Below are 24,245 nucleotides of genomic sequence, written 5' to 3'. Positions count from 1 at the left end.
TCCATCGCCAGACCATGGTAACACGACGCCTGGAGGAAGAGCGCCTCATCTTCCGCCTCGGAACCCTCCAACCACAAGGGATGAATACAGATTTCTCCAGATTCTTCATTTACCTCCCCCCCAACCTTGTCTCAGTCCCAACCCTCGAACTCAGCATCACCTTCCTAACCTACAATCTTCTTCCTGACCTCTCCACTCCCACCCCTTCTCCGGCCTATCACCCTCACCGTAACCTCCTTCCACCTATCGCATTCCCAACGCCCCTCCCCCAAGTCCCTCCTTCCTACCTTTTATCTTAGCCCACTTGGCACACCCTTATCATTCCTGAAGAAGGGCTTATGCCTGAAACGCCGATTCTCCTTCTCCTTTGATACTGCCTGACCTGCTGCGCTTTTCCAGCAACACATTTTTAAACCCTGGGATTTGACACCAACACATCAATCCCCAGTGAGTGTCTGACAGACAGGACTCCCCCAAAGAGGAAAGTAAAATTTTGAATGAGAAACTCTATCCAAAGACTTGTTGTAACATCAGAGTAATACTACTTGTGGGATCTTGCTGTGTCTCAAACCACCTGCAGAGTGGCCTACATTGCAAGAAGGGTGACCAAATGTGATAATCACATAAATAAGACCCAGGTTGGCCCAATCCCTGAGTATCTGGGAGGGGATCTCTCTCTATCTCTCTCTCTCTCTCTCTCTGTCCCCTCTCTCACACCCTCTCCAGCTTCTTTTGTTAATATTTTAAACAAATAAAACCATCCCACACACAGCAATGTGACTCGTGGGTATTTTGCAGCACAACGTGAATGTTTTGAGAAAAAGGGGTAAAAGAACACAAGATGCACAGAGAGAGTGTTTGTGGGAAGGAGGGAGTGATAGAGGGATAAGATGTGTCTTTGTAGCTGGGCTGGGAAGGGGAGACAGGATCTGGGAGAGGGGGGAGAGAACGGGGCTCTCCAATATCCCATCACCGCCCAGCTCCAATCACTTCCTTCTAGAAAGTACCATCCACAAAATTAAATCCTGGGATGGAGGGGCTGATTTAAAAAAAAACAAAACAGGAGTCTCAAAGATATCCACAGTCTCTTGTTGGACAGAAAGTGGGATTGGAGCACATTCTGGAGCAGGAAGGGAGTACCCTGTGGGATCTCCCTGTGCGTCAATGGCCCACAGCATTGCTGGCACAGAGACTGCTGGGAAACTGTTTATCAAAGGGAATATTGTCAAATATAAATGTTGCAAACTTTTCAAAGGTAAGATAAAGATTACCATGTACAAGATTAAATCAGAGAAAGGGAAAAAGGTTAGAGATGGAGAAGGGGAGGGTGGAGAGAGAGAGAGAGCAAGCGCAAGCGAGTGCGTAGAGAAGAAACAATGTGGGAACTGGTTTGAATTTGTCAAACAGCAGGATCTTTGTCATCCTGAAGCCAGAATTGAACCCTTAACCAGCATCAGTGAAACACACAACCTGTCTGTGGTCCCACTGCTACTTGTGGGATCTTGCTGTGTCTGAAGGGACTGAAGGGTCAGTAACAGAATGAATACACCATTGGCTGAGAGAGAGGAGACAGGATAGAGGGTAATGGGGGTTTCAGACTGGAGGGATCTACAGGCACATACAAGTTGGAAACTGTTTTCAGTAAAAGGCAATTGATCCCAGGTCACTGCAGAGTGTAAGAATCTGATGGTATTCCCTCACTATCCCCCTCCAATCCCTGGGAAGATCTGCTCCCACACCATGTTCCACTGTTGACTGTGTTAGATATTTTGATACATTGGGGATGGGCAGGGGTGATTTTAAACCTAGGATTTTAAGCTTGCCTTCAAAATGCTCTCGCTCCCCCTTTCACGTGATCTTTTCTCTCTTTTATCCCGAGGAACCTTTGTTTGGAAATCTGCAACATGAAGATCCAAAATGTTCAAGGCCAGGAAAGAACAACCTCCAGAGGGGGAACATGGGTCTGAGGCCTGAGGCCTGGTTGACAGTCTGCACCCCGTGGGGGCCCACGTGAGTTGTGTGTTTATTTACCCCGAGGTTTAATCTCCTCTGGAGGACCCTGGGTTTTAGGGGCCTCTGGGTAACTGGTTCCTGTCAGATTGCGGCCCTGTAATTTTTCAAACAGACTTGAAGCCTGGGATTAAAGTAATTGGGGACTTGCGATTTAAAACAAATATATGAATCCCCAGAAAGTGTCTGACAGACCAGACTCCCCAAGAAGGGAATTAAAACCTTAAATGAGAAACTCTCCCCAAAGACTTGTTCTAATGTCAGAGTAATGTGGGAAGTGTCCAGGCCTGGGTGATCAAATGTGATAATCACATAAATAAGACACAGGTTGGCCGGTTCAATTCAATTCCCTGAGTATCTGGGAGGGGAGCTCTCTGTCCGTATGTCTCTCTCTCTCTCTCTCTCTCTCTCTCTCTGTCCCCTCTCTCACACCCTCTCCAGCTTCTTTTGTTGATATTTTAAACAAATAAAACCGTCCCACACACAGCAATGTGACTCGTGGGTATTTGAAGTGGGGGAGATGGAAATATTTTGTAGCACAAGGTGAATATTTTTGAGACAAAGGGGTAAAAGAACACAAGGTCCACAGAGAGAGAGAGAGTGGGGGAAGGAGGGAGGGATAGAGGGATAAGATGGAGAGTGGGGGAAGGGGGGGGGGAAGAGAAAGGGGGGAAGGAGGGGGAGGAGGGAGGGTGGAAAGCAGGGGGAAGGGGTGTAATGAGAGGTGGGAAAGGAGAGGGGGTATGAGGAGAGAGGAGGAAGGAAAGGGGGAAGGAGAGGCGATGAAAGTAGAGATGGGATAAGGTGAGGGGAAGCAGAGGAGGGAAGGAGAGGGAGGGAAAGGGGAAGGAGAGGGGGAAAGGAGGGGGGACAGAGAGAGGATGAAAGTAGAGACGGGGTAAGGAGAGGGGGAAGGAGAGATGGGAAGGAGAGGGGGAGGGGGGGAAGGAGAGAGTGGGGGGTGAGAGTGGGGGGAAGGAGAGCGGGGGTAAGGAGAGTGGGGAAGAAGAGGGGGAAGGGGGCAAAGGTGATTGGGGGAAAAGGGGGAGTAGAGGGAGAAGGGGGGGAAGGAGAGGTGCAAGGAGACGGAGGCAGAGAGTGGAGAGGAGAGATGTCAGAAGGAGTTGGGGGAAGGAGAGAGGGGAATGGAGTGGGAAGGGAGGGAGGGGATGTTGGGGGGGAAGGAAAGAGGGGGAAAGAGTGAGGGAAAGAGTGTGGGAAGGAGAGAGGGGAAGGGTGGAGGGAGAGGGGGTGAAGCAGTGGGGTGGAAGGAGAGGGGGAAGGGGGGATGGACAGGGAGTGAAAGAGAGGGGGAGGAGGGTTGTCAGAAGGAGATAGAGTGAAGGGGGGTGAAAGAGAGGGCACAACAAGGAAGAGGGTGGACAGAGGGGAGAAGCAGTGGGGGATAAGGAGAAAGTGGAAGGAAGGGGAAACGAAAGAGTGGAGAAGGTGAGGGGGGAAGGAAGGGGGGAGGAGAGAGCGGAGAAAGAGAGGGGGGGAAGGAGAGAACAGGAGAAGGAGAGAGGAGAAGGCAGGGGAAAGGAGAGGGGAGAAGCAGAGAGGGGAGAAGGAGAGGGGGAGAAGAAGTGGGAGAAGGAGAGAGAGGAGAAGGAGAAAGTGATGAAGGTGAGGGGGGAAGGAGAGGGAAAAGCAGAGGGGGGGGGAAGGAGAGGGGGGAGAAGGAGACAGTGGTGAAGGAGAGGGTGGAAGGAGAGGGGGAAGGAGAGGTGGGGAAAGAGAGAGGGGAAGGAGAGGGGAGAAGGAAGAGGGAAGGGGAGAGGGGAGAAGGAAGAGGGAAGGAGAGAGGGGAGAAGAAGAGAGGGGAAGGAAAGGGGAAGGAGAGAGGGGAAGGAAGGGGGAAGGAGAGAGGGGAGAAAGAGGTGGGGAAAGGAAGGAAGGAAGGGGGGAAGGAGTCAGGGTAGAAGGGGAGAGTGGAAGCAAGGGGGAATGAGAGAGGGGAAGGAGAGAGGGAAGGAGAGGGGAGAAGGAGAGTGTGCTGAAGAAGAGGGGGAAAGGAGAGGGGGAAGGAGAGAGGGGAGAAGGAGAGAGTGGTGAAGGAGAGGGGAAAGGTGAAGGGGAAGGAAAAAGGGGAGAAGGAGAGAGTGGTGAAGGTGAGGGGGGAAGGAGAGGGGGAAGGAGAGAGTGGAGAAGGAGAGAGGGGAAAGAAGGGGGAAGGAGAGAGGGGAGAATGAGAGAGTGGTGAAGCAGAGAGGGGAAGGAGAGGGGGAAGTAGAGGGGGGAAGGAGAGAGGGGATAAGGATAGAGTGGAGAATGAGAGAGTGGTGAAGGAGAGAGTGGGGGAAGGAGAGAGGGGAAGGAAGGGAGAAGGAGAGATGGGAAGGAGAGATGGGGGAAAGAGAGAGGGGATGGAAGGAGGAAGGAGAGTTTGAGAAGGAGAGAGGCGGGGAGGAAAGAGGGTAAGGACAGGGGAAGGAGAGGTGGAGATGGAGAGAGGGTAAGGAAGAGGGAAGGAGAGAGGGGAGAAGGAGAGGGGGAAGGAGAGAGTGGTGAAGGAAAGAGGGGAAGGAAGGGAGAAGCAGAGAGGGGAGAAAGAGAGAGGGAATGGAATTTGGAAGGAGAGATGGGGAGAAGGAAAGAGGCGAGAAGGAATGGGGAAGGAAGGGGGAAGGAGTGATGGGAGAAGGAGAGAGGGGAAAGAAGGGGAAGGAGAGGTGGAGAAAGAGGGAGGGGGGAAGGAGAGAGTGGTGAAGGAAAGAGGGGAAGGAAGGGACAAGGAGAGAGGGGAGAAGGAGAGGGGGGAAGGAGATGGGGAAGGTGAGAGGGAAGAAGGAGGGGGGAAAGGAAGGGGGAAGGAAACAGGGGAGAAGGGGAGAGTGGAAGGAAGGGGGCAGGAGAGAGGGGAGAAGGAGAAAGGGTAAGGAAGGGGGAAGGAGCGAGGGAAGAAGGAGAGGTGAGAAGGAAGGGGAAGGAGAGGGGAAGGAGAGAGGGGAGAAGGAGAGAGTGGTGAAGGAGAGGGGGGAAGGAGAAGGGGGGAAGGAGAGAGTGGTGAAGGAGAGGGGGGAAGGAGAAGGGGGAAGGAGAGAGTGGTGAAGGAGAGGGGGGAAGGAGAAGGGGGAAGGAGAGAGTGGTGAAGGAGAGGGGGGAAAGAAGGGGGAAGGAGAGAGGGGAGAATGAGAGAGTGGTGAAGCAGAGAGGGGAAGGAGAGGGGGAAGTAGAGGGGGGAAGGAGAGAGGGGATAAGGATAGAGTGGAGAATGAGAGAGTGGTGAAGGAGAGAGTGGGGGAAGGAGAGAGGGGAAGGAAGGGAGAAGGAGAGATGGGAAGGAGAGATGGGGGAAAGAGAGAGGGGATGGAAGGAGGAAGGAGAGTTTGAGAAGGAGAGAGGCGGGGAGGAAAGAGGGTAAGGACAGGGGAAGGAGAGGTGGAGATGGAGAGAGGGTAAGGAAGGGGGAAGGAGCGAGGGGAGAAGAAGAGAGTGGAAGGAAGGGGGAGGAGAGAGAGGAGAAGGAGAGGGAGGAAGGGAGGAATAACGAGAGGCGGGAAGGGTGGGGGAAGGAGACAGGGGAGAAGGAGGTTGGGAAAGGAAGGAAGGTTGAAGGAGACAGGGGAGAAGGAGAGAGAGGGGAAGGAGAGAGGGGAAGACAGGGAAAGGAGAGGGGAGAAGCAGAGAGAGGGGTAGGAGAGAGAAGAAGGAAGGGGGAAGGAGAGAGGGGCGAAGGAGAGAGGGGGGAAGGAGAGAGGGGAGAAGGAGAGGGGGAGGAGGGGGGAGAAGGAGAGAGAGGAAAGGATAGGGGGAAGGAAGGGGGAAGGAGAGAGAGAAGGAGGGGGGAAGAGAGATGGGGTAAGGAGAGGGGGAAGAAAGGAGGAAGTAGGGGTGGAGAAAGAGAGAGAGGGCGGGAGGAGAGAGAGAGAGGAAGGAATGGGGGAGGAGGGGGAAAGGAGAGTGGGGAGGGAAGGGGGAGCAGAGAGAGGAGAAGGAGAAGGGGGAGAAGGAGGGGGAAGAAGGGAGTGGGGGAAGGAGAGAAGGGAAGGGGGAAAGAGGTGGAGAAAGAGAGAGTGGGGAAGGAGAGGGGTAGGAGGGGGGAAGGAGAGAGGGTAGAAGGAGAGAGGGGAAGGAAGGGGGAGGAGAGAGAGGAGAAGGAGAGGGGGTAAGGAGAGGGAGAAGGAGAGAGAGGAGAAGGAGGGGAGGAGGGAATGGGGGAAGGAGAGAAGGGAAGGGGGAAAGAGAGAGTGGAGAAGGAGGGGGAGAAGGAAGGGGGAAGGATAGGGAATGGAAGTGGGGAAGGAAAGAGGGGAGAAGGAGAGGTGAAGAAGGAGAGAGGGGAAGGAAAGGGGAAGAAGATTTGGGAGGAGAGAGGTGGGGAAGGAAATGAGGCTCGAAGGAGAAAGGAGAGATGAGAAGGAAGGGGGAAGGAGAGAGAGGAGAAGGAGGGGGAAATGAAGGGGAAAGTAGAGGGGGGAGAAAGAGAGAGGGGGAAAAGGGAAGGAGAGAGAGGAAGAAAAGGGGAAGGTGAGAGGGGAGAAGCATAGAGTGGTGAAGGAGAGAGGGGAAGGTGAGAGGAGAGAAGGAGAGAGGGGAGAAGGAGAGAGGGGAGAAGGAGAGAGTTGGGAAGGAGAGGGGGAAGGAGGGGGGAAGAAGGGGGGGAAGGAGAGAGGGGAAGGAGAGAAGGGAGAAGGAAAGAGGCGGGAAGGAGAGAGGGGATGGAAGGGGGAAGGAGAGGTGGAGGAGGAGAGAGGTGGGGTGGAAAGAGGGTAAGGACAGGGGAAGGACACGTGGAGATGGAGAGAGGGGAAGGAAGAGGGAAGGAAAGTGGGGAGAAGGAGGGTGGGGAAGGAGTGATGGGAGAAGGAGAGAGGGGAAGGAAGGGGGAAGGAGCGAGGGGAGAAGGAGAAGGGAGAAGGAAAGGGGAAGGAGAGAGGGTAGGAGGAGAGAGGGTAAAGAAGGGGGAAGGAGAGGGTGGAAGGAGAGAGGGGAGAAGGAGAGAGTGGTGAAGGAGAGGGAGAAGGTGAAGGGGAAGGAGAGAGGGGAGAAGGAGAGGGGAGAAGGAAGGGGGAAGGAGAGAGAGGAGAAGGAGAGAGTGGGAAAGGAGAGATGGGGGAAGGAAAGAGAGGAAGGAAGGGGGAAGAAGAGTTGGAGAAGAAGAGAGGGGAGAAGGAAAGATGGGAAGGAGTGGGGAAGGAGAGAGGGAAAAAGGAGAGGGGGAAGGTACGGGGAAGGAGAGAGGGTCGAAGGAGAGAGAGGGGGGAGGATAGATGGGGGTAAGGAGAGAAAAGAAGGAAGGGGGAAGGAGAGAGGCGAGAAGGAGAGGGGGAAGGAAGAGGGGACGAGAGGGTGTAGAAGGAGAGTGGGGAGAAGGAGAGGGGGGAGGAGAGGGGGAAGGAGAGAGGCGAGAAGGAGAGGGGGAAGGAAGAGGGGACGAGAGGCTGTAGAAGGAGAGTGGGGAGAAGGAGAGGGGGGAGGAGAGGGGGAAGGAGAGAGGGGAGAAAGAGAGAGGAGGAGGAAGGGGCAAGGAGAGAGGGGAAGGAAGGGCGTGGAGAGAGGGGAGAGGGAATGGGGGATAAGGAGAAAGTGGAAGGAAGGGGAAAGGAAAGAGTGGAGAAGGACAGAGGGGAAGGAAGGGGGGAGGAGAGAGGGGAAGCGGAGAGAGAGGGGAAGGGAGTGGGAAGGAGAGAGGGGAGAAGCAGAGAGAGGGGTAGGACAGAGAAGAAGGATGGGGGAAGGAGAGAGGGGAGAAGGAGAGGGGGAGGAGAGGGGGAGAAGGAGAGAGAGGAAAGGATAGGGGGAAGGAAGGGGGAAGGAGAGAGAGGAGAAGGAGGGGGGGAAAGAGAGATGGGGTAAGGAGAGAGGGGAAGAAAGGAGGAAGTAGAGGTGGAGAAAGAGAGAGGGGGGAAGGATGGAGAGAGAGAGGAAGGAGAGGGGGGAGGAGGGGGGAAGGAGAGTGGGGAGGGAAGGGGAGGAGAGAGGAGAAGGAGAGGGAAAAGGAGGGGGGAAGGAGAAGGGGGAGAAGGAGGGGGAAGAAGGGAGTGGGGAAAGGAGAGAAGGGAAGGGGGAAAGAGGTGGAGAAAGAGAGAGGGGGGAAGGAGAGAGTGGGGAAGGAGAGGGGGTAGGAGGGGGGAAGGAGAGAGGGTAGAAGGAGAGAGGGGAAGGAAGGGGGAGGAGAGAGAGGAGAAGGAGAGGGGGTAAGGAGAGGGAGAAGGAGAGAGAGGAGAAGGAGGGGAGGAGGGAATGGGGGAAGGAGAGAAGGGAAGGGGGAAAGAGAGAGTGGAGAAGGAGGGGTAGAAGGAAGGGGGAAGGATAGGGAATGGAAGGGGGGAAGGAGAGAGGGGAGAAGGATAGAGTGAAGAAGGAGAGAGGGGAAGGAAATGAGAAGGAGAGATGGGAGGAGAGAGGTGGGGAAGGAAATGAGGCACGAAGAAGAAAGGAGAGATGAGAAGGAAGGGGGAAGGAGTCGGGGGAAGGGAGAGAGAGGAGAAGGAGGGGGAAATGAAGGGGAAAGTAGAGAGGGGAGAAAGAGAGAGGGGGGAAGGGGGAAGGAGAGAGAGGAAGAAAAGGGGAAGGTGAGAGGAGAGAAGGAGAAAGGGGCGAAGGAGAGAGGGGAAGGTGAGAGGAGAGAAGGAGAGAGGCGAGAAGGAGAGAGGGGGGAAGGAGAGAGTGGGGGAAGATGAGAGGGGAAGGAAGAGGGAAGGAGAGAGGGGAGAAGGAGAGAGTTAGGAAGGAGAGGGGGAAGGAGAGAGGGGAAGGAGAGAAGGGAGAACATAAGAGGCGGGAAGGAGAGATGGGGGAAGGAGAGAGGAGATGGAAGGGGGAAAGAGAGGTAGAGGAGGAGAGAGGCGGGGAGGAAAGAGGGCAAGGAAAGGGGAAGGAGAGGTGGAGATGGAGAGAGGGGAAGGAAGAGGGAAGGAGAGAGGGGAGATGGACAGGGGGAAGGAGAGAGTGGTGAAGGAAAGAGGGGAAGGAAGGGGGAAGCAGAGAGGGGAGAAGGAGAGGGGAAGGAAGGGGGAAGGAGCGAGGGGAGAAGGAGAGAGGGGAAGGAAAGGGGAAGGAGCGAGGGGAGATGGAGAAGGTAGAAGGAAGTAGGAAGGAGAGGGGAAGGAGGGAGGGTAGAAGGAGAAGGGAGAAGGAAGTAGGAAGGAGAGAGGGTAGAAGGAGAGAGGGTAAAGAAGGGGGAAGGAGAGAGGGGAGAATGAGAGAGTGGTGAAGGAGAGGGGGAAGGAAAGGGTGGAAGGAGAGAGGGGAGAAGGAGAGAGTGGGGAAGGAGAGGGTGAAGGAAAGGGTGGAAGGAGAGAGGGGAGAGGGAGAAGGTGAAGGGGAAGGAGAGAGGGGAGAAGGAGAGAGTGGTGAAGGTGAGGGGGGAAGGAGAGGGGGAAGGAGAGAGTGGGGAAGGAGAGAGGGGAAAGAAGGGGGAAGAAGAGAGGGGAGAATATGAGAGTGGTGCAGGAGAGGGGGGAAGCAGAGCGGGAAGGAGGGGAGGAAGGGGAGAGGGGAGAATGAGAGAGTGGGGAAGGAGTGGGGGGAAGGAGATGGGGGAAGGAGAGAGTGGTGATGGAGAGGGGGAAGGGGAAGGAGAGAGTGGTGAAGGTGAGGGGGAAGGAGAGAGTTGGGAAGGAGAGAGTGGTGAAGGAGAGAGTGGTGAAGGAGAGAGGGGTGAAGGAGACGGGGGGAAGGAGACGGGGAAGGAGAGAGGGGAGAAGGAGAGAGTGCTGAAGGAGAGGGGGGAAGGAGAGAGTGGGGAAGGAGAGAGTGGGGAAGGTGAGGGGGGAAGAAGTAAGGGGAGAAGGAGAGAGTGGTGAAGGAGAGGGCGGAAGGAGTGGGGGAAGGAGAGAGGGGCGAAGGAGAGAGGGGAATGAATGGGGAAAGATAGAGGGGAGAAGGAGAGGGGAGAAAGAAGGCGGAAGGAGAGAGGGGGGAAGGAGAGAGGGGGAAGGAGAGAGGGGGCAAGGAGAGGTGGAAGGAGAGAGGGGGAAGGAGAGGGGGGGAAGGAGAGGGGGATGGTGGGAAAGGAGAGAGGGGGATGGAAAGGGGAAGGAGAGAGGGGAGAAGGATAGAGTGGTGAAGGAGAGGGGGGAACGTGAGATGGGAGAAGGGGAGGGGGGAAGGAGAGAGTGGGGGAAGGAACGGGGTAGGAAGGAGAAAGGAGAGACGAGAAGGAAGGGGAAGGAGAGGGGGCAGGAGAGAGAGGAGAAGGAAGGAGGAAAGGAAGGGGGAAGTAGAGAGGGGAGATGGAGAGAGGGGGGAAGGGTGGAAGGAGAGAGAGGAAGAAAAGGGGAAGGAGAGAGGGGAGAAGGATAGAGTGGTGAAGGAGAGCGGGGAAGGAGAGAGGGGAGAAGGAGAGAGGGGAGAAGGAGAGGGGGGAAGGAGAGAGGGGAGAAGGAGAGGGGGGAAGGAGAGAAGGGAGAAGGAGAGCGGCGGGAAGGAGTGATGGGGGAAGGAGAGAGGGGATAGAAGGGGGAAGGAGAGGTGGACAAGGAGAGAGGGGAAGGAAGAGAGAAGGAGAGGGGGGAAGGAGAGAGTGGTGAAGGAGAGGGGAAGGAAGGGGGAAGGAGTGATGGGAGAAGGAGAGAGGGGAAGGAAGGAGAAGGAGAGGTGGAGAAAGAGGGAGGGGGGAAGGAGAGAGTGGTGAAGGAAAGAGGGGAAGGAAGGGGTAAGGAGAGAGGGGAGAAGGAGAGAGGGGAGAATGAGAGATTGGTGCAGGAGAGAGGGGAAGGAGGGGGGAAGGAGAGAGCGGAGAATGAGAGAGTGGTGAAGGAGAGGGGGGAAGGAGTGAGGGAAGGAGAGGTGGGGAAGGATTGAGGGGAGAAGGAGAGAGTGGTGAAGGAGAGGGAGAAGGTGAAGGGGAAGAACAGAGGGGAGAAGGAGAGAGTGGTGAAGGTGAGGGGGGCAGGAGAGGGGGAAGGAAAGAGTGGGGAAGGAGAGAGTGGTGAAGGAGACGGGGGGAAGGAGAGAGGAGAGAAGGAGAGGGGGAAGAGAGACGGTGGAAAGACAGAGGGGAGAAGGAGAGAGTGGTGAAGGGGAGGGTGGAAGGAGACGGGGAAGGAGGGGGAGAAGGAGAGAGGGGAAGGACGGGGGAAAGAGAGAGGGGATAAGGAGAGCGGAGAAGGAAGGGGGAAGGAGAGGGGAAGGAAGGGGGAAGGAGAGAGGGGGGAAGGAGAGAGTGGCGAAGGAGAGGGGGAAGGAGAGAGGGTTGAAGGAAGAGCAAGGAAGGGGGACGGAGAGAGGGGAGAAGGAGAGGGGAGGAGGAAAGGAGAAGGAGAGAGGGCTGAAGGAGAGAGGGGAAGGAAGGGGGAAGGAGAGAGGGGAAGGAAGGGGGGAGGAGAGAGGGGAGAAGGAGAGAGGGGAAGGAAGGGGAGAGGAGAGAGGGGAGAAGGAGAGGGGGCAAGGAAGGAACGACAGGAGACGGGAAGGAAGGGGGAAGGAAAAGGGGAGAAGGGGAGAGTGGAAGGAAGGAGGAAGGAGAGAGGGGAGAAGGAAAGAGGGGGGAAGGGGGGGAAGGAGAGAGGGGAGAAAGAGAGAGTGGGGAAGGTGAGGGGGGAGGGGGGAGGGGGGAAGGAGAGGGGGGAGGAGAGAGTGCTGAAGGTGAGGGGGGAAGGAGAGGGGGAAGGAGAGAGTGAGGTAGGAGAGGGGGAAGGAGAGAAGGGCGAAGGAGAGAGGGGAATGAATGGGGAAAGAGAGAGGGGAGGAGAGGGGAGAAGGAAGGCGGAAGGAGAGAGGGTAGAAGGAGAGAGGGGGGAAGGAGAGAGGGGGGAAGGAGAGGGGGGATGGTGGGGAAGGAGAGAGGGGGAAGGAAAGGGGAAGGAGAGAGGGGAGAAGGATTGAGTGGTGAAGGAGAGGGGGGAACGTGAGATGGGAGAAGGGGAGAGGGGGGAAGGAGAGAGTGGGGGAAGGAAATGGGGTAGGAAGGAGAAAGGAGAGACGAGAAGGAAGGGGAAGGAGAGGGGGCAGGAGAGAGAGGAGAAGGAGGGGGGAAAGGAAGGGGGAAGTAGAGAGGGGAGATGGAGAGAGGGGGGAAGGGTGGAAGCAGAGAGAGGAAGAAAAGGGGAAGGAGAGAGGGGAGAAGGATAGATTGGTGAAGGAGAGCGGGGAAGGAGAGAGGTGAGAACGAGAGAGGGGAGAAGGAGAGGGGGGAAGGAGAGGGGGGAAGGAGAGAGTGGGAAAAGGAGAGAGGGTAAAGAAGGGGGAAGGAGAGAGTGGAGAAGGGGAGAGGGGGGAAGAAGAGGGAGAAGGAGAGGGGGTAAGGAGAGAAGGGAGAAGGAGAGTGGCTGGAAGGAGTGATGGGGGAAGGAGAGAGGGGATAGAAGGGGGAAGTAGAGGTGGAGAAGGAGAGAGGGGAAGGAAGAGAGAAGGAGAGGGGGAAGGAGAGAGTGGTGAAGGAAAGAGGGGTAGGAAGGGGGAAGCAGAGAGGGGAGAAGGAGAGAGTGGAGAAGGAGAGGGGAAGGAAGGGGGAAGGAGTGAAGGGAGAAGGAGAGAGGGGAAGGAAGGGGAAGGAGAGGTGGAGAAAGAGGGAGGGGGGAAGGAGAGAGTGGTGAAGGAAAGAGGGGAAGGAAGGGGTAAGGAGAGAGGGGAGAAGGAGAGAGGGGAGAATGAGAGATCGGTGCAGGAGAGAGGGGAAGGAGGGGGGGAAGGAGAGAGCGGAGAATGAGAGAGTGGTGAAGGAGAGGGGGGAAGGAGTGAGGGAAGGAGAGGTGGGGAAGGAGAGGGAGAAGGTGAACGGGAAGAACAGAGGGGAGAAGGAGAGAGTGGTGAAAGTGAGGGGGGCAGGAGAGGGGGAAGGAAAGAGTGGGGAAGGAGAGAGAGGTGAAGGAGACGGGGGGAAGGAGACGGGGAAGGAGAGAGGAGAGAAGGAGAGGGGGAAGAGAGACGGTGGAAAGACAGAGGGGAGAAGGAGAGAGTGGTGAAGGAGGGGGAGAAGGAGAGAGGGGAAGGACGGGGGAAAGAGAGAGGGGATAAGGAGAGGGGAGAAGGAAGGGGGAAGGAGAGGGGAAGGAAGGGGGAAGGAGAGAGGGGAGAAGGAGAGAGTGGTGAAGGAGAGGGGGAAGGAGAGAGGGGGGAAGGAAGAGCAAGGAAGGGGGACGGAGAGAGGGGAGAAGGAGAGGGGAGGAGGAAGGGAGAAGGAGAGAGGGGAAGGAGAGAGGGGAAGGAAGGGGGGAGGAGAGAGGGGAGAAGGAAAGAGGGGGGAAGGGGGGTAAGGAGAGAGGGGAGAAAGAGAGAGTGGGGAAGGTGAGGGGTGAGGGGGAAGGAGAGAGGGGGAAGGAGAGAGGGGGAGAGACATAGAGTGGTGAAGGAGAGGGGGGAAGGTGAGAGTGGAGAAGGAGAGGGGGGAAGGTGAGAGGGGCGAAGGAGAGAGGGGAGAAGAAGAGGGGGGCAAGCAGAGAGTGAGGGAAGGAAATGGGGTATGAAGGAGAAAGGAGAGATGAGAAGGAAGGGGGAAGGAGAGGGGGGGAGAGAGAGAGGAGAAGGAGGGGGGAAAGGAAGGGGAAAGGAGAGTGGGGAGATAGAGAGAGAGGGGAGAAGGCGGGAAGGAGAGAGAGGAAGAAAAGGGGAAGGAGAGAGGGGAGAAGGATAGAGTGGTGAAGGGGAGGGGGGGAAGGTGAGGGGGAAAAGGAGAGAGAGGAGAAGGAGAGAGGGGGGAAGGAGACAGTGGCGGAAGGAGAGAGGGGAAGGAAGGGGGACGGAGAGAGGGGTGAAGGAGAGGGGAGGAAGGAGAGGTGGAAGGAGAGGCGGGAAGGAGAGATGGGGAAGGAGAGAGGGGATGGAAGGGGGAAGGAGAGGTGGAGAAGGAGAGAGGCGGTGAGGGAAGTGGGTAAGGACAAGGAAAGGAGAGGTGGATGTGGAGAGAGGGGAAGGAAGAGGGAAGGAGAGAAGGGAGAATGAGAGAATGAGAAAGGAGAGATGGGGGAAGGAAGGGGGAAGGAGAGCTGGAGAAGAAGAGAGGGGAGAAGAAAAGAGGGGAAGGAGTGGGAAAAAGTAGAGGGGGAAGGAAGGGGGAAGGAGAGAGGGGAGAAGGAGAGGGGGGGAAGGAGAGAGGGGGGAAAGGAGAGAAAAGAAGGAAGGGGGAAGGAGAGAGGCGAGAAGGAGAGGGGGAAGGAAAAGAGGATGAGATAGTGTAGAAGGAGAGTGGGGAGAAGGAGGGGGGGAGAAAGAGAGAGTAGGAGGAAGGGGGAAGGAGAGAGGGGAAGGAAGGGTGTGGAGAGAGGGAAGAAGGAAAGGGGGATAAGGAGAAAGTGGAAGGAAGGGGAAAGGAAAGAGTGGAGAAGGAGAGAGGGGAAGGAAGGGGGGAGGAGAGAGGGGAAACAGAGAGAGGGGAAGGGGGTGGGAAGGAGAGAGGGGAGAAGGAGAGAAGTGGGGATAGAGAGGGGAAGGCAGGGAACGGAGAGAGGGGAGAAGCAGAGAGAGGGGTAGGAGAGAGGAGAAGGAGGGGGGAAGGAGAGGGGGACGGGGAGAGGGGTAGGAGAGGGGGAGAAGGAGAGAGAGGAAAGGATAGGGGGAAGGAAGGAGGAAGGAGAGAGACGAGAAGGAGAGGGGGAATGAGAGATGGAGTCACGAGATAGGGGAAGAAAGAGGGAAGTAGAGGTGGAGAAAGAAAGAGGGGGGAAGGAGAGAGGGAGGAAGGAGAGGGGGGAGGAGGGGGAAGGAGAGAGGGGAAGGAAGGGGGAGGAGAGAGAGGAGAAGGAGAGGGGAAAGGAGGTGGGAAGGAGAGGGGGAGAAGGAGGGGGAAGAAAGGAGTGGGGGAAGGAGAGAAGGGAAGGGGGAAAGAGGTGGAGAAAGAGAGAGGGGGAAGGAGAGAGGGAGGAAGGAGAGGGGGAGGAGGGGGGAAGGAGAGAGGGGAAGGAAGGGGGAGGAGAGAGAGGAGAAGGAGAGGGGAAAGGAGGGGGGAAGGAGAGGGGGAGAAGGAGGGGGAAGAAGGGTGTGGGGGAAGGAGAGAAGGGAAGGGGGAAAGAGGTGGAGAAAGAGAGAGGGGGAAGGAGAGAGGGAGGAAGGAGAGGGGGGAGGAGGGGGGAAGGAGAGAGGGGAAGGAAGGGGGAGGAGAGAGAGGAGAAGGAGAGGGGAAAGGAGGGGGGAAGGAGAGTGGTAGAAGGAGGGGGAAGAAGGGTGTGGGGGAAGGAGAGAAGGGAAGGGGGAAAGAGGTGGAGAAAGAGAGAGAGGGAAGGAGAGAGTGGGGAAGGAGAGGGGGTGGGGGGGAAGGAGAGAGTGTAGAAGGAGAGAGGGGAAGGAAGGGGGAGGAGAGAGAGGAAAAGGAGAGGGGGGAAGGAGAGGGAGAATGAGAAAGGGGGGAAGGAGAGGGAGAAGGAGAGAGAGGAGAAGGGGTGAGGAGGGAATGGGGAAGGAGAGAAGGGAAGGGGGAAAGAGAGAGTGGAGAAGGAGAGGGAGAAGGAAGGGGGATGGATAGGAATGGAAGGGGGGGAAGGAGAGAGGGGAGAAGGATAGAGTGATGAAGGAGAGAGGGGAAGGAGAGAGGGGGGAAGGAGAGAGGGGAGTAGGAGAGGGTGGAATGAGAGGGGGAATGAGAGAGGGGGAAGGAGAGAGTGGTGAAGGAACGGGGGGAAGGAGAGAGGGGAGAAGGAGAGAGTGGTGAAGGAGAGGGGGAAGGTGAAGGGGAAGGAGAGGGGAGAAGGAGAGAGTGGTGAAAGTGAGGGGGGAAGGACAGGGGGAAGGAGAGAGTGGGGAAGGAGAGAGGGGAAGGAATGGGGAAAGAGAGAGGGGAGAAGGAGAGAGGGGAAGGAAGGGGGAGGAGAGAGAGGAGGAGAGGGGGGAGGGAGAGGGAGAATGAGAGAGGGGGAACGAGATGGAGAAGGAGAGAAGGAAAGGGGGGAAAGGACGTGGGAAGGAGGGAGTGGGGGAAGTAGAGAAGGGAAGGGGGAAATAGAGAGTGGAGAAGGAGGGGGAGAAGGAAGGGAAAGGGAGAGGGAATGGAAGGGGGAAAGGAGAAAGGGGAGAAGAAGAGAGTGGTGAAGGAGAGAGGGGGAAGGAGAGAGTGGAGAAGGAGAGAGTGGTGTAGGAGAGGGGGAAGGTGAAGGGGAAGGAGAGAGGGGAGAAGGAGAGAGTTGTGAAGGAGAGGGGGAAGGACAGAGTGGGGAAGGAGAGAGTGGAGAAGGAGAGAATGGAGAAGGAGAGGGGGAAGGAATGGGGAAAAAGAGAGGGGGAAAAGGAGAGAGTGGTGAAGGAGACGGGGGAAAGAGAGGGGGAACGAGAGAGGGGAGAAGAAGAGGGGGAAGGAGAAAGGGGACGAGAGGGTGGAGAAGGAGAGTGGGGAGGAGAGGGGGAAGGAATGAGGGGAGAAAGAGAGAGGAGGAGGAAGGGGGAAGGGGAGAGTGGAGAAGGAGAGGGGGGAAGGAATGGGGTGGAGAGAGGGGAAAAGGAGAGGGGGATAAGGAGAAAGTAGAAGGAAGGGGAAAGGAAAGAGTGGAAAAGGAGAGGGGGAAGGAAGGGGGGAGGAGAGAGGAGAAACAGAGAGAGAGGGGAAGGGAGTGGGAAGGAGAGGGGAGAAGGAAGGGGGGAAGGAGAGGGAATGGACGGGGGGAAGGAGAGAGAGGAGAAGGAGAGAGTGGTGAAGGAAAGGGTGGAAGGAGAGAGGGGAGAAGGAGAGTGTGGTGAAGGAGAGGGGGAAGGAGAAGGGGAAGGAGACAGGGGTGAAGGAGAGAGGGGAGAAGGAGAGAATGGGGAAGGAGAGGGAAAAGGAGAGAGGGGAGAAGGAGAGTGTGGTGAAGGAGAGGGTGGAATGAGAGGCAGAATGAGAGGTGGGGGAAGGAGAGAGTGGTGAAGGAGAGAGGGGGGGAAGGAGAAAAGGTAGAATGAGAGAGTCATAAAGGAGAGGGGGAAAGGAGAGTGGGGAGAAGGAGAGGGGAGGAGGAAGTGGAAAGGAGAGAGGAATGATGGGGAAGGAGAAAGGGCTGAAGGAGAGAGTCATGAAGGAGAGTGGGGGAAAGAGAGGGGGAAGGAGAGAGGGGAGAAGAAGAGAGTGGTGAAGTAGAGGGGGGGAAGGAGGGAGTGGGGGAAGGAGAGAAGGGAAAGCGGAAAGTGAGAGTGGAGAAGAAGAGGGAGAAGGAAGGAGGAAGGAGAGGGAATAGAAGGGGGGAAGGAGAGAGGGGAGAAGGGGAGAGTGGTGAAGGAAAGGGGGGAAGGAGAGAGGGGAGAAGGAGAGTGTGGTGAAGGAGAGGAGGGGAAGGAGAGGGGGAAGGAGAGAGGGGAGAAGGGGAGAGTGGTGAAGGTGAGGGGGAAGTAGAGGAGGAAGGAGAGAGTAGGGAAGAAAAGGGGGAGAAGGATAGAGTGGTGAAGGAGACGGCGGTAAGGAGAGCGGGAAGAAGAGACGGGAGAAGGAGATTGTGGTGAAGGTGAGGGGGGAAGGAGAGAGAGGAGAAGGAGAGAGGGGAAGGAATGGGGAAAGAGACAGGAGAAGGAGAGAGTGTTGAAGGAGAGGGGGAAGGAGAGAGGGGAAGGATACGGGAAACAGAGAGGGGAGAAGGAGAGAGTGGTGAAGGAGAGGGGGAAGGTGAAGGGGAAGGAGAGAGGGGAGAAGGAGAGAGTGGTGAAGTTGAGGGGGGAAGGAGAGAGTGGGGAAGGAGAGAGGGGAGAAGGAGAGAGTGGTGAAGGAGACGGCGGGAAGGAGAGGAGGAAGGAGAGAGGGGAAGAAATGGGGAAAGAGAGAGGGGAGAAGGAGAGGGGAGAAATAATGGGGAAGGAAGGGTGAAGCAGAAAGGGGAGAAGGAGAGAGTGGTGAAGGAGAGGGGGAAGGAGATGGGGGGAAGGAGGAGCAAGGAAGGGGGAAGGAGAGAGGGGAGAAGTAGAGAGGGGAGAAGGAGAGAGGGGGAAGGAGGGAGAGGAGAAGGGAAGGGGGAAGGAGAGAGGGGAAAGAAGGGAGAAGGAGAAAGGGGAGAAGGAGAGGGGGGGAAGGAGAGGGGGAAGGAGGGGGGAGAAGGAGAGAGTGGTGAAGGAGAGGAGGAAAGGAGAGGGGGACAAGGAGAGGCGGAAGGAGAGAGGGGAGAAGGAGAGGGTGGTGAAGGTGAGACGGGAAGGGGGGGAGAAGAGAGAGGAGGAGGAGAGACTGGTGAAGGAGAGGGCGGAAGGAGAGGGGGAAGGAGAGAGGGGAAGGAAAGGGGAAGGAGAGATGGGAGAAGGAGAGAGAGGAAGGAAGGGGGGAGGAGAGGTGGAGAAAGAGAGAGGGGGGAAGGAGAGAGGGGGGAAGGAAAGGGGTTACGAGAGAGGGCAGAAGGAGATTGGGTAAGTAGAGGGAGCGAAGGAATGAGGGGAAGGAAGGGGGAAGGAGAGAATGGAGAAGGAGGGGGGAAAGAAGGGGGAAGGAGACGGGAGAAGGAGAGACGGGAACGAAGGGAGAAGGAGAGAGTGGAAGGAGAGAGGGGAGAAGGAAGGGGGAAGGAGAGAGGGGAGGAGAGGGGGAGAAGGAGAGAGGGGAAGGAGAGAGGGGAGAAGGAGGGGGAGAAAGAAGGGGGAAGGAGACAGGGGAGAAGGAGAGAGGGGAACGAAGGGGGTGGAGAGAGAGGAGAAGGAGAGGGGGATAAAGAGAAAGTGGAAGGAAGGGGAAAGGAAAGAGTGGAGAAGGAGAGGGAGGAAGGAAGAGGGGAGGAGAGGGGAAACAGAGAGGGGAAGGGAGTGGGAAAGAGAGAGGGGAGAAGGAGAGTGGGGAAGGAGAGCGGGGAGAAGGAGAGGGGGAAGGAGACAGGGGAGAAGGAGAGAGGGGTGAAGGAACGAGTGCTGAAGGTGAGAGGGAAGGGGGGAAGGAGAGAGGGGAGAAGGAGAGGGGGGCAGGAGAGGGGGGAAGGAGAGGGTGACGGATAGAGGGGGAAGGAGGGAAGGAGTGAGGGGAGAAGGAGAGATGGGGAATGGAGAGAGGGACGAAGGAGTGAGGGGCGAAGGAGAGAGTGGGGAAGGATAGAAGGGGAAGGAGAGAGGGGAGACGGAGAAGGGGGAAGGAGGGGGAAGGAGAGAGGGAGAAGGAGAGAGGGAGAAGGATAGAGGGAAGGGGAGAGGGGAGAAGGAGAGAGGGAGAAGGAGAGAGGGAAGGGGAGAGGGGAGAAGGAGAGAGGGGAGGAGAGGGGGAAAAGGAGAGAGGGGAGGAGAGGGGGAGAAGGAGAGAGTGAAGGGGAGAGGGGACAAGGAGAGAGGGGAGGAGAGGGGGGAGACCGAGAGGGCGAAGAAGAGAGGGGTAAGTAGGGAGGGGAGAAGGAGAAAGGGGAAGAACAGGAGAAGGGAGAGGGGGGAGGAGAGGGGGAAGGAGAGAGGGGAGAAAGAAACAGAAGGAGGAAGGGGGGGAGTGGAGAAGGAGAGAGGGGAGGAGAGGGTGAGAAGGAGAGAGGGAAGGGAAGAGGGGAGAAGGAGAGAGGGGAGAAGGAGAGGGGGAGGAGAGGGGGGAAGATGAAGAGAGAGGAAAGGATAGGGGGAAGGAAGGGGGAAGGAGAGAGAGGAGAAGGAGAGGGGGAATGAGAGATGGGGTAAGGAGAGAGGGGAAGAAAGGGGGAAGTAAAGGTGGAGAAAGAGAGAGGGGGAAGGAGAGGGGGTCGGAGGGGGGAAGGAGAGAGGGTAGAAGGAGAGAGGGGAAGGAAGGGGGTTGAGAGAGAAGAGAAGGAGGGGGGAAGGAGAGGGAGAATGAGAAAGGGGGAGGGGAGGGGGAGAAGGAGGGAGTGGGGGAAGGACAGAAGGGAAGGGGGAAAGAGAGAGTGGAGAAGGAGGGGGAGAAGGAAGGGGGAAGGAGAGGGAATAGAAGGGGGAAAGGAGAAAGAGGAGAAGGAGAGAGTGGTGAAGGGGAGGGGGGAAGGAGAGGGGGGAGGAGAGAGGGGGGAAGGAGAGAGGGGAGAAGGAGAGATCGGAGAAGGAGAGAGGGGAAGGAGAGGGGGAAGGAGAGAGGGCTGAAGGAGAGAGTGGTGAAGGAGAGGGGGAAGAAGAGAGGGGAGAAGTAGAGTGGTGAAGGAGATGGGGGAAGGAGAGGGGGAAAGAGAGAGGGGAAGGAATGGGGAAAGAGAGAGGGGAGAAGGAGAGGAGGAAGCAGAGAAGGGAGGAGAGGTGGGAGAAGTAGAGTGGGGGGGAAGGAGAGGGGGAAGAGAGGGGGAAGGAGAGAGTGGTGAAGGAGACGGGGGAAGGCGAGGGGAAGGAGAGAGGAGGAGGAAGGGGGAAGGAGGGAGTGGAGAAGGAGAGAGGGGAAGGAAGCGGGTAAGGAGAGGGGGGAAGGAATGGGGAAAGAGAGACGGGAGAAGGAGAGAGTGTTGAAGGAAGGGGGAAGGAGACAGGGGAGAAGGAGAGAGGGGAACGAAGTGAGAAGGAGAGAGGGGAGAAGGAGAGAGGGGTGAAGGAACGAGTGCTGAAGGTAAGGGGGGAAGGGGCGAAGGAGGGAGGGGAGAGGAGAGAGGGGAGAAGGAGAGAGGGGGGTAAGGAGAGGGTGACGGATAGAGGGGGAAGGAGAGAGGGGAGACGGAGAGGGTGGAGAAGGAGAGAGGGGAGGAGAGGGGAAGAAGGAGAGAGGGAAGGGGAGAGGGGAGAAGGAGAGAGAGGAGGAGAGGGGGAGAAGGAGAGGGGGAAGAGAGGGGGGAAGTAGGGAGGAGAAAAGGAGAAAGGGGAAGAACCGGAGAAGGGAGAGGGGGGAAGGAGAGGGTAAAGGAAGGGGGTAGGAGTGAGGGGAGAAGAGGGGGGAAGGGGATTGAGAGAGGGGGGAAGGAATGCGAAAGGAGAGAGGGGGGGAGAGAATGAAGCGAGAAGGAGAGAGGGGAGAAGGAGATGGGGAGAAGGAGAGTGTGGGAAGGCGGGAAGGAGTGAGGGGAGAAGGAGAGATGGGGAAAGGAGAGAGGGAGGAAGGAGAGAGGGGAAATAGAGAGTGGGGAAGGATACAGCGAGAAGGAGAGAGGAGAGAAGGAGAGAAGTGGGGAAGGAGAGAGGGGAAGGGAGGGAAAGGAGAGAGGGGAGAAGCAGAGAGTGGAGACGGAGAGGGGCGAGAAGGAGAGAGGAGGAGGAGAGGGGGAGAAGGAGAGAGGGAAGGGGAGAGGGGAGAAAGAGGGGGGTGTGAAGGAACGAGTGCGGAAGGAGGAAGGGGAGAGGAGAGAGGGGAGAAAGCGAGGGGGGAAGGAGAGGGTGACGGATAGAGGGGGAAGGAGAGAGGGGAGACGGAGAGGGGGGAGAAGGAGAGGGGAGAAGGAGAGAGGGGAGGAGAGGGGGAGAAGGAGAGGGGGAAGAGAGAGGGGGAAGTAGGGAGTGGAAAAGGAGAAAGGGGAAGAACCGGAGAAGGGAGAGGGGGGGGGAAGGAAGGGGGTAGGAGTGAGGTGGAGAAGAGGGGGGAAGGGGATCGAGCGAGGGGGGAAGGAAGGCGAAAGGGAGAGAGGGGAGAATGAAGCGAGAAGGTGAGAGGGGAGAAGGAGAGAGGGGGAAGGCGGGAAGGAGTGAGGGGAGAAGGAGAGATGGGGAGAGGGAGGAAGGAGAGAGGGGGAAATAGAGACTGGGGAAGGATATAGCGAGAAGGAGAGAGGAGAGAAAGAGAGAAGTGGGGAAGGAGAGAGAGGGGAAGGCAGGGAAAGGAGAGAGGGGAGAAGCAGAGAGAGGGGTAGGAGAGAGGGGAGAAGGAGAGTGGGAGGAGAGGGGGAGAAGGAGAGGAAAGGATAGGGTGAAGGAAGTGGAAGGAGAGAGAGGAGAAGGGGGGAAAGAGAGATGGGGTAAGGAGAGAGGGAAGAAAGGGGGAATTAGAGGTGGAGAAATGGAGAGGGGGAAGGAGAGAGGGGAAGGAAGGTGGAGGAGATAGAGGAGAAGGAGAGGGGAAAGGAGGGGGGTAAGGAGAGGGTGGAGAAGGCGGGGGAAGCAGGGAGTGGGGGAAGGAGAGAAGGGAAGGGGGAAAGAGTTGGAGAACGAGGGAGGGGGAAGGAGAGAGGGTAGAAGGAGAGAGAGGAAGGAAGGGGGTGGAGAGAGAGGAGAAGGAGAGGGGGGAAGGAGAGGAAGAATGAAAAAGGGGGGATGGAGAGAGAGAAGGAGAGAGAGAAGTAGGGGAGGAGGGAATGGGGAAGGAGAGAAGGGAAGGGGGAAAGTGAGAGTGGAGAAGGAGGGGGAGAAGGAAGGGGGAAGGATAGGGAATGGAGGGGGGAAGGAGAGAGGGGAGAAGGAGAGAGTGGTGAAGGAGAGAGGGGAAGGAGAAGGAAAGGAGTGAGGGCTGAAGGAGAGAGTGGTGAAAGAGAGGGGGGAAGGAGAGAGTGGTGAAGGAGAGGGGAAGGTGAAGGGGAAGGAGAGAGGGGAGAAGGAGAGTGGTGAAAGTGAGGGGAAGGTGAGGGGGAAGGAGAGAGTGGGGAGGGGAGAGAGGGGAAGGAATCGGGAAAGAGAGGGGAGAAAGAAAGCGCGGTGAAGGAGATGGGGGATGGAGAGAGGAAAGGAGAGAGAGAGGAAGGAATGGGAAAGGAATTGGGAAAGAGAGATGTGAGAAGGGGAGTGGGGAAGGAAGGGGGAGGAGAGAGAGGAGAAGGAGAGAGTGAAGGAGAGGAGAATGAGAGAGGGGGAAGGAGATGGAGAAGGAGAGAGAGGGGAAGGGGAAAGGAGGGGGGAAGGAGGGAGTGGGGGAAGGACAGAAGGGAAGGGAGAAAGTGAGAGTGGGGAAGGAGGGGGAGAAGGAATGGGAAGGAGAGGGAATAGAAGGGGGAAAGGAGAAGGAGAGTGTGGTGAAGTAGAGGGGGAAGGAGAGGGGGATGGAGAGAGGGGGGAAGGAGTGAGTGGTGAAGGATAGGGGGAAGGAGTGAAGCGGGAAGGAGAAGGGGAGAAAGAGAGTGGTGAAGGAGAGGGAGAAGGTGAAGGGGAAGGAGAGAGGGGAGAAGAAGAGAGTGGTGAAGGTAACGGGGAAGGAGAGCGGGAAGGAGAGCGGGAAGGAGAGAGTGGGGAAGGCGAGAGGGGAGAAGGAGAGAGTGGTGAAGGAGACGGCGGTAAGGAGAGGGGGTAGAGAGAGGGGAGAAGGAGAGTGTGGTGAAGGTGAGGGGGAAGGAGAGGGGGAAGGAGAGAGTGGTGAAGGGAGACGGCGGTAAGGAGAGGGGGTAGGAGAGAGGGGAGAAGGAGAGTGTGGTGAAGGTGAGGGGAAGGAGAGGGGGAAGGAGAGAGGAGAAGAAATGGGGGAATGTGAAAGGGAGGGAGAGAGGGGAGAAGGAGAGAGTGGTGAAGGTGAGGGTGGAAGGAGAGGGCGAAGGAGAGAGTGGGGAAGGAGAGAGGGGAGAAGCAGAGAGTGGAGAAGGAGAGGGGGGAAGGAATGTGGAAAGAGAGAGGGGAGAAGGAGAGAGTGGTGAAGGTGAGGGTGGAAGGAGAGGGCGAAGGAGAGAGTGGGGAAGGAGAGAGGGGAGAAGCAGAGAGTGGAGAAGGAGAGGGGGGAAGGAATTGTGGAAAGAGAGAGGGGAGAAGGAGAGAGTGGTGAAGGAGAGGGGGGAGAAGGAGCGGGGGAAGGAGAGAGGGGAAGGAATGGGGAAAGAGAGAGGGGAGAAGGAGAGGGGGAAGGAGAGGAGGGACGGGAGGCGGGAGAAGTAGAGTGGGGGGAAGGAGATGGGGGAGGAGAGGGGAGAAGGAGAGAGTGGTGAAGGAGACGGGGGGAAGGAGAGGGGGAAGTTGAGAGGGGAAGGAATGGGGAATGAGAGAGGGGGAAGGAGAGGGGAGAAAGATAGAGGAGGAGGAAGGGGGAAGGAGAGTGTGGAGAAGGAGAGAGGGGAATGAAGGGGGTGGAGAGAGGGGAGAAGGAGAGAGGGGAAACAGAGAGAGAGGAAGGGAGTGGGAAGGAGAGGGGAGAAGGAGAGGGGAGAAGGAGAGAAGTGGGGAAGAAGAGAGGGGAGAAGCAGAGATAGTGGAAGGAGAGGGGAGGAAGGCGAGAGGGGAGGAGATAGAGAGGAAAGGATAGGGGGTAGGAAGGGGGCGGGAGAGAGAGGAGAAGGAGAGGGGGGAAGAGAGATGGGGTAAGGAGAGAGGGGAAGAAAGGGGGATGTAGAGGTGGAGAAAGAGAGAGGGAGGGGGCAGGAGGAGGAAAGGAGAGAGGGTAGAAGGAGAGAGGGGAAGGAAGGGGGCAGGAGAGGGAGAATGAGAGAGGGGGTAAGGAGAGGGAGAAGGTGAGAGAGGAGAAGGAGGGGGGGAAATGAGGGAGTGGGGGAAGGAGATAAGGGAAGGGGGAAAGAGAGAGTAGAGAAGGAGAGGGAATGGAAGGGGGGAAGGAGAGAGGGAAGAGGAAAGAGTGGTGAAGTAGAGGGGGGACGGAGGGGGGAAGGAGGGAGGGGAGGGGGAAGGAGGGAGTGGGGGAAGGAAGAAGGGAAGGGGGAAAGAGAGAGTGGAGAAGGAGG

Source organism: Chiloscyllium punctatum, chromosome 50, assembly GCF_047496795.1.
Source record: "Chiloscyllium punctatum isolate Juve2018m chromosome 50, sChiPun1.3, whole genome shotgun sequence".
NCBI lineage: Eukaryota > Metazoa > Chordata > Chondrichthyes > Orectolobiformes > Hemiscylliidae > Chiloscyllium > Chiloscyllium punctatum.
Note: the sequence above shows the minus strand (reverse complement) of the source record.